Source organism: Apodemus sylvaticus, chromosome 3 (genome assembly GCF_947179515.1).
Source record: "Apodemus sylvaticus chromosome 3, mApoSyl1.1, whole genome shotgun sequence".
In the NCBI taxonomy this organism is placed as follows: Eukaryota; Metazoa; Chordata; class Mammalia; order Rodentia; family Muridae; genus Apodemus; species Apodemus sylvaticus.
This window is the reverse complement of record NC_067474.1, coordinates 105,674,172-105,692,300: the sequence shown is the minus strand read 5'-3', so window position 1 is coordinate 105,692,300 and position 18,129 is coordinate 105,674,172.

Here is an 18,129-nt window from a genome sequence, read left to right as displayed (position 1 = left end):
AAAGTTGTAAAAATGAAAGTGTTTGTTCCTTCCTGTGTTTTCTGTTACTGTTTCCACTCCATCTATTGGTTAGCTTTGTTCTGTTTTGCTTACTGTAGGGCGCTCACCCCCATCTAGACAGCATCTCCTCCACATTAATCTGGCTCCTCCTCCAGATTTCTGGATTCTAATTACTACATTTCTTTCTATGCTCACTAAAGGCTATTGCCATTTCCTTTTGTTTTCCTCCTGGAAACCTTTCAATTCACTAACACCTATTTAATTTCTCATATTAAAATCTCTCCTGTAAGAGTTCAGTGTGATTTCTGATTCTAAACCCCCTCTGGCCAGGATCAGGGCTGGTGTAGGAGAGTAATCACAGCATAATTAGCAAAATGATTAGGATCAAAGGACAGAATGAACTCACAGATCATTCAGATGCAATAGACCCAGCAAGAGTAGACGCCCAGAGACGCCATAGCAAGGACTCCGGGGAAGGATGCCTGTGACAAGGAGCTTAGGTCCTGAACTCTCTACTCAGCTACTTACTAAGTGTTTCTTCAACAGAGTATTGAAGACTTCTGTAAAATTAGTTTCTTTATCTGGGAAAGTGCCATATATCAGAGCTTTGTGGTTGTGACTCAGTGAAATGTTGCTTATAAGTACTTAGTGATGAGCATCACAGAACAGCACTCATGGTTAAGATATTCACATTTCTTTTTTCCCTTGTGTATGAGCATATATGCGTGTGCATATATGCATGTGTATGTGCATATAAGCATGTGAATGTGCACATATGCATACCTGTGTAGCCAAAGGTCAGTATTTCAGGAAGCATTTACCTTTTCTCAATTTTTAATTTTATTAAAATATAATTACATCATTCTCCCCTCTGTCTTCTTCAAACCCTATAATGTATTCCCATCCTGTACTTCCCCACAAATTCATGGGACCTTCTCTCCTTTAATTATTGTTATTACATATGTGTCCAAATGAATAAACATATAAGTACAATTGCTTACTTTACTCAGTGTTGCGTGTTGCCTGTATATAGACCACACACACACACACAGAGAAACACACACACACACACACACACACACACATATATATTTTAGGGCTAACCACTTATTATTGGATAACCAATCAGGAGAGTCCTCCATGGGAAGACTATTCTTTCAGAAGTTGTTAACTGCTTGCAGCTCTTCATCTGAAGTGGACCCCTGTGAGATTTCCCCTATCAATATTGGGATATCAACTATTGTTGGAGGAGTTCAGGTCTTTTTTAGGCAATCATGTTATTGAGATTTCATGGGTGTAGCTTCCTTGGTTTAGCTAGAAGGCACCATTTCACAGCTGACATCTTGGTTCACAGGCTCTTAGAGTCTGTCTACCCCTCTTCTAGGATGGTCCCTGTGCTTTAAGTGCAAGTGTCATGCTATAGATGTATAAATTGGTGATGACAGTGATGGTTATAATGATGGTGAGGCTGTTTACACTTCTGTAGTCATCCTTGAACCTTCCTTTTGATATCTGCAGCTACTGTTACTGAGAGCTTTTTATTGTGAAAGATACTGAAACATGGTTGATAGCCCATATTTTCAGGATTGAAGCACACAAAAACTATTCCCTCCCTCTCCGAAGCCAATTTTAAGTAGGCTATTGTCTACAATGACTTATAATGAAAGTAAGTTGTTTTGCCATCACCTAGAAGTCAAGGAAGAATTCCTGATTTCTCCAAAGAAAGGAGGACACTTCCATCTCCCGATACCTAAGGAGAAAAGGCCTCCAGGGAGTCAGTGCTGATCCTCCATTGTGATGATGAGCATGAATTTGTAACGTCTTGGGGCATGACTGTGATACTCTTCCATTATCCAAAGCTCAAATCTGAATCAAAGTCTTTACTTGTCAAAGCAGAGGAACACCCCGTGCTTTTCCGTTTTAGTTAACTTTCATGGTTGGCATGATCAAATGCCTGACATGAAGCCTGACATGAAGGGAGGAAAGATTTGTTTGCAGCCCATCATGGGGAAAAAGGAATGCATGGTTACAGGTGGTTCATGGATGACAGGAGTAGGGAACTTAGTCCTATCTTTCTGCAGGTAGCAGAAAGAAATCAAGAAAGTGGGGTCTGGCTATGAAAATACAAGACCCACCATTAGCAACACTTCTTTCAACATGCCAAAGGTTCTACCCTCTTCCAGAACAGCATCACCATGGGCTCAAATACATAAGCTGATGGGGGAACATTTCACATTCAAACCACAACACTATCTTTCTGGAGATTTGCAGGCAGTCCAGAAACTGTACACAGTTTTGACATTCTGCAAAATGTCTTTTGTTCTTAGCAACCTTGGTTTACCATTGACAAGTTATTATTTAAGTCGACCTGATCCATTTTAAGGGCAAGCTGGAGACAGAGGACACTTGTCAAGGCTATAAGGCTCAGGGTCTGCATTGGCCTTTGCAGGCACATTGAGGTCTTACTTGAAAATTCTCTTAGGAAAGAAGGAAACTTGATTCTTCCAACACCCAAATAAAATCTATCCTCTTCTTCCCAAACCAGGGAGGTAAGAGACCATTAGACCCTCCACTCTTCCTTTAGCATCTGCTATCCCATTTAGTCCCTTATGAGGCCCCTGAATGCTGTTCACAAAGGGAGGGCTGTGTTATTGTAGCATAAAAATGTTACTCAGGATTTTGTTTCTCACTGTTGGCAATAAGGCTTTAGTCATTGCCTCAATAGATGTATTGGAATCCAATATTGAGACTTTGCATCCAACTGCTCCACACCTTCTACTTGTGTGTAGCATTTAATTTCTTTGAAAGATAAGCAAATTGAAGCCCCCAACCATAAACATGGCCCAAGACATGTAGCTGGTAAATTACAGGGCTCTGATCAGAGGGTCATGTTTATTATGTATGATTGTAGTTTTCTTTTTAGAAAAATTAGGAAAATGGTTGATAGGTTGGTTGATTTAAAACAAGAGAGAAGAGGCACTTGAACATTTATCTGGAAGAGAACTTTGTACACTAAAATTATATTAATGCTTGAAAATGTTCAATTTAGTGTTGTGGTATTTTGCCTTTAAGGAGAAAAATGAAGTGATCCTAAAGATAAATGAAAGATAAATGACATTGTAGCTGTGGCCAGGTGAATTCTCTGAGGTGAGATGCTGTCACCCATGAGAAGCCTGCTCCTTGGACTGATGTTGTAATGGCATGGTTTTAATTTGTAGATCACCCATGAGTGTCTGTGACTGAAATATGGTATTCTAACAATAGACCTAGAGTTGTTTTGAGGGTATGAGAGACATTTCCATGAACCCTTTCGAACTCTGACCCTGAAGCTCATGAGTTTACTACCTTTTATTTTTCTTCTACCTTGTTTTAAGAGCACCTGGCAGAGAAAAATATGACTTCATAAATTAGATACAAATATACATATACTTAAAATATATTAACATATGTAATATATTAAATCTTTTAAATAGAAGAAAACTTATTTACCAAAATATTCAAATAATGTATGTTTATTGAAAGCCTATTGTAAGCTAGGAGAGGAGGCGCATGCTTTAATCCCTGCACTTGGGAGACAGAAGTAAGCTAATCTCTGACAGGATGAGGCTAGTATTGTTTACAGAGAGAGTTCCAGGACAGCCAGGACTACATAGACAGTCTCCAGAAATGAGGGGGTAAAAGAGAGAGAGAAAGCAAGAAAGCGAGCAAGCAAGGCTACTGTGTTGTGGGCCCTCTTTTAAACATTTTTAGTACATCATCAAACGCAATAAAGACTTCTGCTCTCGTAGATCTTACCATGTCTTTAGCAGTGGAGTTTTATTTTGAGAAATGCATTATGAAGCAATGTGATCACTGAATATGATAGCATACATAGACAAATATAGAGAAATACAATCTTAAAAGGTATGTTGTCCTCCACACTCTTTCTTGGCTTTGCTGGCTTAGCAGTACAAGGTGGTAACTTGGAGGAAGAGCTGTGTCCTCCACCATATCGTCCTGTTACTTTAGGGTATGGGTTGTATGTGCTAACATTTATTTGGAGTCCTAGGGTGCTCACTATGCCATGTCCTTGTGACCTCTTTCAGTTTATAGTCTGCATATTTGCCCTCAAACCAAGTTATTCTATCTTTAAAAGCCTTGAAACTTGGCATTGACTTTGTGTTCTTATAGGTAAAGGTCCCTTCAAGCACCATTCCCCAAACAGGGCAGTATTAGCCATATGGAAGATCTACTCTGTTAAAAAATTTTTCTCCACATTCAGATTGTCCTTAGGTTAAAAAAAAAACAAAAACAAAAAAAAAAAAAACCAAAAATCTGTTCAGCTGCCTTCATGCCAGCCCTTACAGCCTAAGAAGTCACTTCACATTATGAAATAATAATGATGCTTCAATTGTTGAAACCCTCAGAATTGATGGTGATTTCAACATCACAGTTAGCTCCAGCCTTTTCTCTCAACAATCCTCTCAGATACACTTTCACATTAGCCATAATCCCGGTGCTGAGAAGGGTGATTTCTTAGTTGGGTCTCTAAGCACCATCATCATTGGAGATCTCCCATGTCAGACACAGCCCTTCTTAAGGCTACACATTTAGCACACCCTACCACTTTGTCCTTGAGGATCATAGAGTGAGACATGCCTGGCTACTGAGGGACACCCTCACTAACGTCACCTTTATAGTCCCAATTACTGTAAACTTGGTTTTCACACTAGTCATTCAACACACATGTTACAGGCTATGCTAACAGTAGATTGTGTATACTTTGGGGTCCATCATAAGCAAAATAATATGAGATTAATAAAGCACCAGGCAAAATAATGCATTCAAAGAACACAAGAGATGGAAGATTTATGAGACAGCTGGTGTTGGAGCATAGCATACTGTTTCATAGCACACTTTTAAAAGGATTTCATTTGTATGTTTTAAGTTATTTGGATTTTTGGGTGTGTATATGTACATGAGTACAAGTACCCACAGAAACTGGAAGAAGGAGTCAGATACTTTGGAGCTGCTGTAATAACTAGTTGTGGGTTCTTCAGTGTGAGTACTGAGGACTCAACATGTACCCCCTCCAAGTGCAGTGTGTACTCCAAACTGCTGAGCTATCTCTTCAGTCTTCTTCCCACTACCTTTTATTTTTTTATTTTTTAATTTTTTGGTTTTTTTGAGACAGGGTTTCTTTGTGTAGCCCTGGCTGTCCTGGAACTCACTCTGTAGACCAGGCTGTCCTCGAACTCAGAAATCCACCTGCCTCTGCCTCCCAAGTGCTGGGATTAAAGGCCTGTGCCACCACTGCCGGGCTCCCACTACCTTTTAAAAATAAGTAGACATACATAGTAACATAAAAGAAACTATGTAGTTAACATGTAGCCAGTACTGGAATATATTTAATATTGTTATCAAGTATATTCCATACTCAATTACATGTGCTGCTGATTGGTAGTACAGATTGAATGCAGAGTCTGGTATGCACTGGACAAGCACTCCTCCCTTGGGTCACCTCACTGTCCCTGCTGACCTATTTCTGTGACTAATGGTACAGGAGATGTATTTACATCAGGACTACCATAAACTTGCATGTAATTCCTGGGCTTATGTTTTAGTTAGGGTTTACAGCTGTGAATAGACACCATGACCAAGGCAACTCTTATAAGGACATTTAATTGGGGTTGGCTTACAGGTTCAGAGGTTCAGTCCATTATCACCAAGGTGGGAACATGGCAGCATCCAGGCAGGCATGATGCAGGAAGAGCTGAGAGTTCAACATCTTCATCTGAAGGCTGCTAGTGGAAGACTGACTTCCAGGCAGCTAGGGTCTTAAGCCCAAGCCCACAGTGACACACCTATTCCAATAAGGTCACACCTCCTAATAGTGCTACTCCTTGGGCCAAGCACATACAAACCCTCACAGGCTATAATGTAAAGAAGGCTATGATGTCACAGTGATAGTTCTTTAGCTCTGTCATCATCTCATACAAGTATGGTTTATATTTTGTTACATATGTGCACAGAAGAAAGGACGTGTGGATGTAAAAAAAGAGACTAAGGTGTGTGGCACCAAAAATTTGGATAAGGAGTAAGTTTTATTTTTAAACACAGTGAAGGATGGGATTATATTTACCTGGAGCTGTACTGGATGTTTCTGAACATTTGCATAGAACATAACAGTTCTTTAAAGTATTTAAGGGCAGGACTCATTATTTGGGGGCAGTGCTGACCTGACATTTCTATACTGGAGAGTGTGAACTGATCTGGCAATGCAAGTTCATCATTTAAGTCAAAGACATGGCAGTCTTGCTTCTGTCTCTCTGTGATACTTCATGTAAATTAACTGGCATGGTTTCTCCTCAGATAGTTAAGTCTAGAAATAAACATTAATTTTTTATAATATATTGTGATTTATTCAGCTCCTGATTCAATACATTAATTGAAAGGGGCTAAAATAAATCTGGTAATAAGCTAACTGGTTATATGCTGTTCGGGACATCCACACACTGTTCTTCCCAAAGTAATGGTTGCTTTTTTTTTAATTATTGCTCAAATATAGGTTACCTAGAGGCATGTTTTACAGACACTGTATATATTCTCTTTTTAAGGGCTAGTAGAAAAATATTAAATCCATATTTGGTCAAATATAAGTAAGCAGCTGTGGGACTTGGTTTGTGAATTTAATTTGAAATCAATTTTCTTACTTTTCTCTCACCTGCATTGCCAAAGGGACTCATTTTCAACAACCTTTGAAAAAAATTTGGCAGTCATTCTCTAACTAGTGTTCAAATTTATTCATCAAATGTATATCTAGAGCATTTTTTATCATTTCACAAGAGTTATTATTTTTGAATTGGAAAATTTATTCAACTTTTTGGCAGTCATCAGCCTATATAAATCAAAATCAACTTCCATTCTAGGAAAACCATTTTAAAGAAGGAAAAAAAAACCCCACAGTTTAACAATGTAATTTTTTGGTTGAATTTTTAAATTAAAATCAGAGATATTTACTTGGAAAGAAATTACACAGTCCACTTTGAATGACAGAAAGAGGGAGGGAGGAAGGGAGATAGAGAGGGAGGGAGGGAGGGGGAGGACCAGTAATGAGGGTTAAAGAGCGTTGGAGTGATTCTGTCCAAAATATATTCTGTGCATAGATGAAAATGTCACAAGGGGGCCCTGAATTTCATATAAACTAATAAACACTAAATAACAGTAATGCCTATTATTTTTTCTAAAAAAAAAAAAAAAAAAAGAGCATAGCTCATCAATGTCTGAGAGAGTTGCTGTCTATTTTTTCTGTTACATATGACGTTTAGCCCTGAATTGGGAGGGAGGAAGGCCTTCATTGAATTCTCCTTGGTTCTGAAAGAGCTCCTGGCTTCCTTGAGGCCTAGCTCAGTATACGATTGATTCTATGCAAAGTGTCTCTATCAACACCCATGCATGTTGATAGATGCTGCTCTGTCACCCTAAGGAAGATGGGAGGGAGTCGCCTAGTGACTAGAGGCTGGAGCAGTGCTGGCAACCACAGTGATGCTGTCAGCTCCAGACTCTCAGCATGGCCCAGTCCGCAGTTAACCCTTCGCACTGGGTACCCAGTCGCCCTCACTGCACAGAGAAGCGGTTGCAGATACAGGCAGCCTAAGTGCCTTGAGGACACATGCTTTACCCAGTTTGGATAGATTACAAAATGCTGCATTAATTTTTTTCTCTATGGTGAAATTTGTGAATACATCACTGTGACCATGGTTATCCTTTCTTCCTTTGTTCAAGAACAGCTTTCTGTAACTGAAGGCAATTTTTAAAAAGCAGTCCCATGATTCTATCATGCTAATCACTGATTCATCCATCTCTCTTTCCTTTCATAAAAGAGTAAAAAACTTGGACTTAAGATTTAAGAGAAGGGGAAAAAACATGAAATACTTATACCCAATGGAGGCTGTGCTATGCTCTCAAAAATCCCCTTGGGTCAAAAAAGCAGAACAATTCACTTATGTTACTTTAAAAAGATTTCTATTTTATACTTTTGGTACTGAGACAATCTCTAAACTCTTGCCATGATGTTTTTAGCAAATGAAACAGAATAGTTGTCTGTAAGCTGTATTTGCCACCAGATGTATTTTGTGTGACCTGGATGAGTATTACATCATTTTAAACATCTCAAAATTGGAGGAACTGATGTGTGTGTGTGTGTGTGTGTGTGTGTGCATTCTTGAGTGTGTGTGTGTGTGTGTGTGTGTGTGTGTGTGTGTGAGAGAGAGAGAGAGAGAGAGAGAGAGAGAGAGAGAGAGAGAAGAGATGGATGGATGGAGGGAGGGAGAGAGAGAGTTGGGAGTAGTTAAGGTAGACTTCAGTAGTTCTATGTACTAGACTATGACACTGAACTTCTGATCCTTCTCTGCCTCTTGAGTGCTAGAATCATGGGAATGTATCACCATATTCCATTTATAGGGTACTAGAAATCAAACGAAGGGCTTTGTGTGTGGTTGAACAAGCAGTCTATATAATGAACTGCATCCCCAGCTTTCACACTAATGCATTTGCAGATCCTCTTTATTCGTAATTGTGTGTGTGTATGTGTGTGTGTGTGGGAATAGAACTCAGGTTGTCTGCAAGAATAGCAAGCACTCTAAAGTGCTGAGCTCCAGCTCCCCGCACATTAAATTTTATCTTTCCGTTTCTCTTGACATATCTAGCCACTCTAGACCTCCACACCATTATGGTAAAACTGTGGGCTAGGGTTGTTCTGTCCTTTATGGGATCTGGAGACTGTCTCATTCTCCTTGAGTGGTATCCACCTGCTTCCTAGAAAATGCTTATCTGGCTCGCATAGGACTGAGGTATTTCCTAGTTCAGAATAGACATAGAGAAACAAAGCATATGTTCATCAACTTATGCCCTTTTCTCTCCCCTCAAAGTCTTGGCTTACTTTGAGAATATATATTTTTTTTCATAGAAATTCCTAACTTCCACAAGGGTAACCAGATTGACATGACACTCATGGGAGAAGTTCAGTGATTCAGTGTAGGGGATAGGCTCGTTCCTCTCCGGTGTCTACTAAAATAGGAATACTTGATTCAGAGTCTGAGATCAAAGACTATAGACTATTGGTGTCTCCTTCTTCCTAAGCTTTTCCCAACAGGAGGAGGCCCAGTGGAAACTCTCAGCAGCCCTCCAGCATGCTGAGCTAATAATTGGAGCCAGCACAAGTTCTTCTGTCAGTACAGGGTGCGGGAGCCCATTGTCAAGCCCCTCTCTTCCCTCTCACTTCCTATATTCCACAGTCTCTTTCATTTGCAACTCATTTCAGATGGCTTTTATGTGACCCAGTGGATAGAAACCTTAATGTCAGTGCCATTAAATCACTACCTATAAAAAAATTTGCAAATGCTAAACCCTGGCAGAAAGTATATTCTGATACTGATAAAAGTACAGTTTGCTAAAACGAGGGGTTTCAGCAAGGAAGAAGAATGAAGGCACAACTCCTTTGGTTCACCCAGAATATGCACAAAGCCTCATAAATTAATATTCTTTAAGTGCATTTGTAACTATTTTAAAGATAGTTAATCCATTAAAAATTAATTCATGGTTCAGTGTGTGTGTGTGTGTGTGTGTGTGTGTGTGTGCTTATGCACGCATGCATGAACCTGTGTGTGTCTGGGTCTACACCAGAATGAGAGCAGGAGCATTTCATCTGCTCTTGTCTCTCTTAGCTGCATTTGTTTGAGATTTCACAGGTCACACTGTACCTTTATTGTGCCATCAGAGGAGTCAGGAAGCCTGTATGAGGAAAATTCATACCAGTTTCCCAAGAGCTTCAGAAAGATAATTTTGTTGGCTATGTTCTGATCAGATCTGAGTCTTCCACAGATATAATAGACTTGGAAAACTTTCACACTCTACAAGCGTGCTCTGTTGTTATGTGTGAAAAATAAAACCTAAAAACTTGAAAATATGATTCTCTTTTTCGTCTAGCTGTTTCTCGCTTACCCTTGCTTTATTCAAGCAAGCTTTAGCATTCTGATTGTCTTCTTTATCTGAACAAGATATGCCTTCTGGTTCTTGCCAGAACATCATAGGCAACATTCTGCATCAGTCATTAGCAACCTTCCTAATACTTCCCAAACCTACCCTTCAGTAGTTTCTCATATTGTAATCACCCCAACCTTGTGTTGCTACTTCATAACTGTAATTTACTACTGAATTTACATGAGTTGCAATGTAAATTCTGATATGCAGACTATCTGATATGTGACGCCCAGAGGGGTCATGACCCACAGGTTGAGAGTCACTGCTCCGCATCATCTTTTGATCAATCAGTTCTCTCTTTGCAAGGTTCCAGACAATGCCTGCTTAAATGAAGCTTGTTTTCCATTTCTATCCTCAGTGCCTTGCATGTAATGTGAGCTCGACACAGAATGAAAGAGTGAGAGAATGAATGAATGAAATGAATGAGTGAATGAGTAAATGAGAGATGAATGGCTGATGTTTTAGTGGTTACTGAGTTAGACTCATCTCTAGATTTAAACTAAGTGTACATGCTGGTGTTACTGATAAATTTCTTTTCATCGTACAGATTTGTTCACAGTGACTTTAGCACATAAATTTACAGTCTAACATAAATACAGAGTAGTTTTGCCAGTTGCTAATTGGAATAGCCTATGAAAAAAGGCTACGGTGAAAGAAGGGACTTGGCCCTAAGGAAAGTAAGAGAGCAAATGGGAACATTTCCTAAGATGTTGACAGGTCTGCTTACCACAACATGGAAGACATTTGTAGAACATGTGTTTATCTCTCTGCCACTTCAGGAGGCAGATGAATGAACCTGTGTGGGTCTTCTGTAATTGATACCCACTTGCAAAGGAAAATTTGTCTTATGCTTATTAACTGGTATTTATTTACCACATTTGTGGTAGGCCCTATACTCAGAAACAGTTGACCAACACAAAGTAAACTTAAGAGCTCAATAGTATTTTTTGTAGATGTTTAATCTCATATTACCGTGTATAGGAATTTTTGTCTTATTGGTCTTTCATTTGCATATTTTGAGTTGTGTGTGTGCATGTGTCTTTTCCTTTTTCCTTAATTTTTTTGCTACTCAGATAGATAGATAGACTTTGAAGTTGAGTGGGCAGGGAGCTGGTGAGGATTTACTAGTTGGGGGAGGGGAGCAGTATTCTTAGAATATATTGAATGGAATCATTTTCTGTAAATAAATAAGCAGAAAGAATATGAATAAGATTTCAAACCTCTGTAAACACCAGACTCACACTGCGAGGGGGGGGGGGCAAAGTGCTGCAGACTAATCTTCTAGTTTTATTCTTCCACATGGATGTCTTTGCTTCTGCATTTCCTGCATTCTGCTGGCTTGCCTGTCTCCAAGGATGTGTTTCTATGGTGTCAACATGAAGGATGGAGAACCTGCCCAGTGCTCAGAGACACTGTTTCCATCTCCCCTCTGTCCACTTTACATGTTACTCCCACTGCCCCTGCCACAGAGATCAGGGGAAGTCCCCTAAGTCACAAAACTCAAGACTCTTGTATCTGTGGGCATCTTCCAGATTTCTGTCCTTAGCAACACCAAGAAAAAAAGCATAAAAACCCCCCACATGATTGAAAAGAGGAGGTTTTTTTTGAGTGAAAAAGTCTCACAAAGCAAAAAGACTTTTTTACTGCAAGGGTAACAGCCAGTGAACTGTAGCTTTAAAGGAAGCACATTGCTTTTGTGCACAGCCTCCTATATCAGAGCCTTGTGGGGGTTTGTTGCTCTAAGAGCCAGGCAGCTAAAACCCAAGCCTTAAATGTGTTTACTGCAGCAGCCTGGCTCTGGGCCCTCTGCAGATAAAATCATTTCAAAGCCCACCACACCTCCAAAAATACTCCAGAAAGAAAACTACATTAGAAGTTTGCCTTTAGCTTTTGGCACAAAGAAGACAGAATGAATCTAAAGTAGGGTTAGCCCTTCATTAAAGTGTGTGTTGTCAATAGGGAATCCAAATTCAACAGAACTGACATTACTAGATAAAGTATATCTGCTCAAATAGACAGCCGAGAATTCTTCCAAGTTACTGAATCTTAAGGCTTAGAATGTGTAACGGCTAACGAAGAGCCACATGTCTGCTCTGACATGTAATGATGTGTTTTTAGGGAATGCTAAATGATCATGCATTCGTCCTTCCATTCATTTACAAGTATGATTCTCATGCTTTTAGCAGTCCTTAATTATCCAGGGACAGATGGCTTGCTCCAGGTCACTACTTCCAGAGAACGTGTTCCACACCATCTTCAGTAACATCCAAGATAACAAACCAAAGAAAATTTCACATAGTTTGAAAGTATATTTTACTTTGTTATTGTTTTGTAATGAGACAGATAGCCTAGTTTGGCATGACCTAACAATCTATCTGCCTCAGTCTCCCAAGTGCAAAACTATATTTTATCTTCAATAAAGAGGGAGAATGTGCTTAAAAATTTTCCATTGCAGAAGAGTCCTTTAACTCTTTGAAAGACTATTTATAATTATTTTCTTCAGTTCTTATTTTCAAGGTTGGATAAAATTAATACTAATCCACGAAGACTAAGTTTTCATCATAGCCCACTTCTGACATACATGTTCAATGGAAACAAGGCAGAGTCCAATTTTTAAGAAAGAAAGAAAGAAAGAAAGAAAGAAAGAAAGAAAGAAAGAAAGAAAGAAAGAAAGAAAGAAAGATTTTACCTAATTTTCATTGAACTATTTTTCTGCCTTAATTTTAACAAAATTTCCCTCAAGGCCTAGGTTATATTTTGTTTTGCATTCAGTTTGATATCTATCGGTGAATGTCAGAGAAATATAAATTATTGAACCTTACTAACTAGAGTGTTTATACAGAATTATTGTGTTAATGTGTAGAAGGCTTTTGACAGTCTCTGAGATCATAAAAGTCTTGGAAACCACAAAACATTAATAATTACTGAAAACTACATTCCTACTGTCATATGAATGCTTGTACAGTTTTCTTGAAACCCAAATATTAACAGTCTTTGGAGTTGCCTATCCCTTAATATGGCATTTTTTACAGGTGGCTATAGTACATTTCTACAACAAGCAAATGCATAGAGATAGCCTGGAGGAGCCCTTGCCATGAGACAATGTCAGTAGAAGTACTTTGAATTTCATTACCCAATAAAAGCAAGGTACCTGAAATTGCAAAAATCCTTTTGGATGATAGCATATTAATGTCTGCAAGAGTAGTAAGAATGAATGTTTATATATATATATCCTAATTTTACATTAATGATCCCAGAGATAGATGATGCGATGATCTAGGTCACAACTTCCAGAGAAGGTGTTCTACATTATCTTTAGTAACATCCAAAATAACAAACTAAAGAAAACTTCACATAATTTTAAAGTATATTTTAGTTTATTATTGTTTTGCTTTGTGACAGTTCTCATGAAACTGATAACCCAGGTTGGCCTGACCTCACAATCTTTCTAGTATGTGTGTGTATATATATATGTATATATATATGCACACACATATATATGGAGAGAGAGAGAAAGACAGAGACAGAGACAGAGACAGAGATGAGAAACAGAGAGATGAGGGAGAGAGGGAGACACACACACAGAATCCTTATAACCAAGGCCATGTATAACCCATCAAGCAATGTGGCAGTTCTCCAATCTTCTTTTAATGAAGGGACCTGAGTCTGGAGCCTGGTGTGTGGCCATCAACTTTGGTCTTCATGTAGACAATTCACATGGCTTGAAAAATTTTTTTTACCAGTTTTATCATTAAGAATCCAGTAAAATAATCAAAACCAACAGTTTTATCATTAAGAATCCAGTAAAATAAAACCAACAGCTGTTCATTAGTTAGAAAGCTTTTTTATCAGCAAAAAATTGTTTTAAATTAAATATGGCAGCATTTAAGAGAATTGAATGTTTTGTGTTGAAAAGGAATCTATTTATGTGATATTCAAAGTTTTGTAGTACCTAAGATTGAACAGATCAGTCTCACAATTCCAATATAAAATGCATAATTGACTAATTGATTTATACTTGTAGTTTCAGGTTGAAATATTACTAAATTGATCTACAGTGTTGGAATATTTAAAAGACTTTGATTCACCATATTTATAAATTTAATTCATATGATTTAAAAGGTTTATTTAATTACTCAGGAAGGTTTTAAGTCAGACAATTGAGGTACTTAAAGAAAATCAGATACATTAAATTTATAAGTGAAATTTAAAATGTCTGAAGAGGTTTAATTATCTGTTTGTAAATGAAGCTAAATATTTCTCTAAGTACCCTTAAAAGCAATTTCTGAAGCTTCCTGGATCATAAACAGAATAGAATTTGTAAGCTGAAATGAGAAACTGAAGGGTAAACTAGGTTTTTAAATTCATACCATGATAAAACAAAATATTTATATTTAAAAAAGAAGTATCATCAGCCTGATATTTTCTGAGCACAAAGGCCACCTTCAAGGACTCTAGAAACCATTGCACAACACGTACTTTCTGTCTGCAGTATAAAATCATTCCTCACTACTGCAGAGAATTATTTACACTGTCTTTATGTTTACTCCCAGCACCCTCAAATCATTCAGCTAACTGACAGGATGGAACTCTAATTCCTTTTGTGTTGTTGTTGTTGTTGTTGTCGTCATCGGCGACATCATCATCATCATCATCACCATCGTCATCATCATCAGCAGTAGCAGCAGCAGGAGAACAGCAGCATCTCTCTATCTTCCTCTCTCCCTCTCTCCCTCACTCCCTTTCTCCCTCCCTCCTTTCCTCCCTCCTTCCCTTCTTCCCTCCCTCCTTTCCTCCCTCCTTCCCTTCTTCCCTCCCTCCTTTACTCCCTCCCTCCCTCTGTTCCTTCCTTCTTTCCTTTTTTCCTTCCTTGATATTTGTATTTCTTCCTCTCTTCCTTTCTGGATTGTTTGTGAGGCAGAGTTTCACCATGCAGCCTGTGATAGCCCGGAACTAGGATTATAAACTTATATCAGCATGCCGTGTGGATTTGTTTTTCCATTTTTGTAATAAAAGGGAAAATGTGGTGTTTAGCAAACAATATATAGTGATAGGGATTTGGGCAATTTAAGTAATCATACTATTTGTGATAATTTGTGTTGTCTACTTGTAAGTTTCCAGAATCACCTAGCAGACAAGCTTCCAAGCACACCTGTGAGAAATGGTGTTGATTAAGTTAATGAGGAAAGAATATCCAAATGAGAAGTGGGGGACAAATATTCCTGGGCTTGAGTTCTGTACTATAAAAAAGGAACATGGCTTGACATAAGTATTTGTTGTTGTTTCATTACTGAAAACACAATGAGATCCATTCCCTCAAGCTTCTGCCACCATGGACAGACTGGCGGTGATGTACTGTTACCTGGAACTGTGGGCCAGCACAAGCCCTTTCTCCTTTAAGTTGCTTCTGTCAGTGTGATTTTATTATAGTAGCAGGAAAAGAGACCAAGACTGAAAATCAGTCCTGAGAAGAGGAGACACTGACATGATAAATATGGGCTTCAGGAGCATCTGGAGCAGTTGTGTGGCCAGAATATAGGACAATTTGGTGCTTTGGGCCAGAAAAGCTCTAACATACAGGAGCAGAGCTTACAGGATCCTTCTGGTAGGCTTTGGAAGACAAGCTTGCTGATAAAGTTATAGACACTGAAAGTCTAGTTCACACGTTTGGAGAGGATTTGAATATATTCTGCTTATGTCCTGAGAACTGAGTGGAGTTAATTTTAAAAACAGTGAACTAATTTTATTTATTTATTTGTTTATTTATTTATTTATCCAGATAAAAATTTCAAGATGAAAGAGCATTCTGGTTGGTGCTAAATAAGTTATTGTTGGACGAGTCAACACCACTGAAGAGAAACTTCCTGAACTGAATTGGGACAACAGGAAAGGTGCCAGGAGTGCAAAACTCACCCATGCCCATCTGAGGAGGTTCCATCTTGCAAAGATCCAAACTCATTTGAAGAGGGAAAACCTAAAGTGAGCAATTTCCTTTTCAAATACAACCGCCTATAAGTTATCAGTTCCGCAATTTTGGGTCAGCACAGACAAGCTGGCTGCAGCTATTTCAAAAAATGCCAAGTTTCATCTCCAGCTGGCAGCAGGATTCGGGAGCATTGTTCCTATGGCACTGATTTCACAGGCACCACACCTGCGCGACTGGGGTGGGAGAGTCATGATGTCTTCTACCATCTCTAGAACGTGTTGCAGACTTGGAACCCCTTCAAGGAGACACAGGCTGTTGGATGAAGCTATTAGCGCTGAAGTATAAGCTACCAGAGGCCACACAGGATGGTGGAAATGCCAGTAGGAGGAGATATACACATGGGATGGAGTAAGATGACAGAAAATGTTATGAATGCTGCAGGTTTCAGATGTGGAGGCCTGGGACTATCCAAGCCCTTTAGACCTCAAAGATTCTACCATGAGTTCCAGATGTTAAGACTCAGAGCTAGATTTTCTATTTGCCTTACAAGTTTCTATCTTGCTTTTGTCTGATCATTCTCGGCTATGCCCTAATTCCTTCATGTTTAAATGAGCATATTCATTGTGGATTATGGAATGCTAGAAGTACATAACTTGGGTTTTGATGTTATGAAGACTTAGAGTTAGGAAACTTCCTTGGGTCTTAGTTGAGACTTAGACTTTGGAACCCAGTACACTTCTGCACGATTCTGCTGCTGGCATGGACTTTTAAAGGTGTTGGAATTACTAAGGACTATAGAAAATTAGAGTTGGATGGAATACACACACACACACACACACACACACACACACACACACACACACACACACATGCTTGTGAAATTGAAATTGGAATGTATGTCAAATCTATGTTAAAGACCAAACTAACCTATAGGTTATTCATTGAGTGTGCTGGTATTTAAGTGAAAGTGCTTTGCATGCTCATATGTTTGGGTCTCACTTAAATTGTGAGTTCTACATCACAGAGATGCAGAACTCACCATTCTTCTGAATGAATATAGTGTTCAACAACAACTTTATAGGGAAATTTTGTTACATGTGCATATGCTCATGTTCTACTGAAAAGAAAATGTGAATAGAAAATGTAAATCAGAAAGTATTATCTATCAATAAAATATAAGTATTGTGTTATATATAAATAATACAGTGATTTCCTATCACCCATTCCTTAGTCCTTTGCACCTAGCCTTCTACCTGGGGGAGAAGCAGAAGAAGTGCTATTGGTGATCCTTCTGCTCTATTCAGTGGCTACATTCAGGCCCCCAGACATCACTCTTGGGCTCTTATGTACCTGCTATCCCTCCTGCAGTTCCTCTGGGGCCTGCCATGGTCCTCTCTCTTCATAAAACAGAGCAACCCAGTCTTGCTTCACAGTTAAGCATTCTAGGAAGTGGATAGTTGTGTAGAGGATGTATAAGTAACTTCACTTTTTGGTTTTGATTGAACCCCGCAACAAATGTCAGTGCCTATATGTGGAACAACTGAAGCCCATGCTTTCCTGTGGATGTTGGTACCTGTGCCGTTCCTTTCCTTTCTTACCTGTAGCAGCATGCTGCCCTGCCCATGCACTTTATACCCTGCTGTCTCACCACACATTGCTCCGATATCCAGAGCCAACATATGTTTCCAGTTTCGGGAGAGCTGTCACTGGCTGCTGGAGCCCACCCATTCTCCACTCAGCCCCACATAGGCACAGACAGGTTGGCAGGGCTGGACAGTCAAGACTCTTCTCCTACTCCCATCAGCCCACAGTAAGAGTCTGATGTGCTACCCTAGGCCCTCTTCTCGGTAGGATTAATTCTGAGGCATGTTTTCTATGCTGCTTCCCAGAATCCCCCAGTGTGGATTGCCAGCCTGACAGTCCATTGAAAACAAACTCTTGGCTGCCTTTCTTCTTTCCTGCCCTGTTTCGGTTTTTGCTCCTAAAGCACGATATTTCCATTCCAATATGCAGTTCTAAGTCTGTTTCTGACGGGAACCTGAACTGTAAAAGATTTTTTTTTTACCCAAATGTCTTTTTTATGAAATTAATTAGGCATAGAATTTAGTTAGCCCTTATTCTTCTTAAGGGAAAGGCAAGGACTTCCTGTAATACTACTGAATCTAGGACTTGGGCCCAGTGCT